Here is a 2,582-nt window from a genome sequence, read left to right as displayed (position 1 = left end):
AGTGCCATCCTCCTAGAGTGCGACTGCGCCTGCGCATTCCCGCGCGTGCGCCCAGTGTCCCGGAAACGCCTCGACCGCCCCGCCCCGCCGGAGCCTGTGGTAAGAAAACCCAGCGGCCCGCGGCGAGGAAGGTGAGCTCCATAGAGCTGGCCTGCGGAGTCCTTCGTTCTCTAATAGAGGGGACGAAACCAGTAGTGCGCGCGGCCTGGCCCGACCCCTAAAGCCGCCAGGCTTCTCTTGGACCCTCCACCCACCGACATCGGTCTCGCACTTAGGCCCAGGTAGCATCCGGCCCTACCTGGCAACCTTTGGCTCGACCCCGCCCTTCCCTTCCCAGCCGGCCCGGCCGCGCCCCTTTGCTCGGCTAGCACCGCCCCACTTCACCTGCCTGGGCCTGGCTCTGCCAGTACCATCCTTAGAGAAATCCACACCCTTCCTGGATATGGAGCTTAATTTCTGCCTCCTTCCCCGCCTTGGTTGCGATCTATGCTTAGTGACTTGCTTCCAAAGAGTACATTGTGGAAAGGGGAGAAAATCAACTACAGTAGAGAAACCTGGCAGATACTGCCATGGTCACGTGATGAGGGTGACTAGTAAGCATGTTGATGTATGATTCCCCAGATATAAGAAGGGTAGTTCATCTCTGTGGTATTCCTCCCCAAAACTCATAATCTCAGTTTCTCCTTGAGGAAAATATCAGACAAACCCCAAAATACCCGACCATGTACTTTAACAAAATCTATCAAACTTAGTGTAAAACAAGTGAACTCTGAAAATCTCTCATAAAGCAGAGAAAATTAAGGAGACATGACAGTTATATGTAATGTGGTATTCTGGAGGGAATCCTGGAAAAGTAGATTTTAGGTGGAAAGCTAGTAAGATCCAAATAAAGCATGGAGCTTAGTTAATACTACTGTTCCATGTTGCATTCTTGGGACCAATAATAATAAGATGTTAATAATAGGGAGAATTTGATGAGTATGTGGGAGTTCTCTACTATATTTGCCACTTTTCTGTATATTTATCTAAAACTACGTTTATGAAAAGTAAGGGAGGGACTGGAAATAGATCCAGATTTGGACCTATGGTTCATGCTGTCATCAAGGGTCAAGGCTCTTTCTAATTTTCACCTGTTAGTTTGTTTCCTCATGGTGTCAACACAGTTTTGCTGCAGCTCCAAGCATCACATCCTCACACAAATGCATTCAAGACAGAAAGGATCAGATGAAACAAGATTTTTTTCTTTTATGAGGGAGGAAAATAATGTCTACTCCCATTTTCTAGATGGGAATTGACAAAGATGCTCCCCTTCAGCAAACTCCCGCCAGGCTGTTCTGGGGGCTTCTTCTCAATTGGAGCTCAACCCTGGGCTATACAAAGTACAAACAGCACAACTGATTTCATCCACTCCCCCCATACACATATTAAAAGACTTAGCACTATATTTTTAAAAAGCAAACGCTAACATAGTTTCTAATAGCTCAGAGCCACATCCCTAAGATAGCCCTAGCCCTCTATACCTGCCAAAATAATTTACTATTTGTTCAAACCAACAACTGATAATACGCCCTTCACTACCCTGTCTTAGAGGATTTACTAAAAAGGATTCACAATTTGTGAGTCCTTCCTCTGTCCATTTGAGGTATATATCTATCTCCTACAGCTCAGTTGTGTCTTTCTCAAGGACTTAAAAGCCATTCCTTTGAAATATCATCATCAGATGAAAAGATAGGGCCTCTGTCTCCCAGTCTCTGTGTAGCCCACATCGCTGGCCTAATAGCATTTACACTGACCCACTCTTGTTCATTTTTCACTTCCTTGACTACTCAAGCCGCTCCATTCCCCCTCTCTACACCCTTAATCTCGCTTTAAAACATTCAGCCACCTCTGTATAAATGCAACTTGAGATCAATTCATTCTGGACCCACTTTCCTATTTCAGTAGTATATTACTGATTAAAATCTGTCCTTACCACCTTAACCAGTATCCAGTGTTGTTTATCCTTGACAAAATTAAGTACATTGCTTAGATTTTCATATCTCCTAAGCAGCTCAGCCACAATTTGATTCCTGGAATTAAAATTCATGCACCACCCTTTTAAGAAGGCTTATTGAACATCTAAATAAGCTTAGAATGTAAGAAGAAAAGCCAGTGCCAAGTAGAGTTCTGTGAGGGTAAATAATCATGGGCAAGGGAAGACCCTGAGAGCTTCATAACTTGTCATTTAACACTACTGTTTTCCTACATCTTTTATGTTAGTAGACACCATAGAACTGGGTACTTTAGGACAGAACAACTGCTTTGAACCAGTGGGTAGTAAAGATGTGAGTTTATTCCACAAGTTCAAACACATGATAAAAATTCTTTCTCCATATAGCAGCCAGGATGATCTCAGACTTGAATCACAATTAATGAATAGCTTCCAAGCTAAACATTAGCAGTGCTAATAAAGATCTGGGGCCTCCATCTTTACTCTTTTGTTTTCTCAAGTTGTTCAGAAGTCAGACAAGGTGCTATTTATGGAAAGTAATGGTGCCCTTGCAAATACATGACCAGGATCAAGACCCAAATGTGACCCAGGC

This window comes from Crocuta crocuta, unplaced genomic scaffold, assembly GCF_008692635.1.
Source record: "Crocuta crocuta isolate KB4526 unplaced genomic scaffold, BGI_CrCroc_1.0 scaffold84, whole genome shotgun sequence".
Lineage (NCBI taxonomy): Eukaryota > Metazoa > Chordata > Mammalia > Carnivora > Hyaenidae > Crocuta > Crocuta crocuta.
This window is presented reverse-complemented; position numbering follows the sequence as displayed.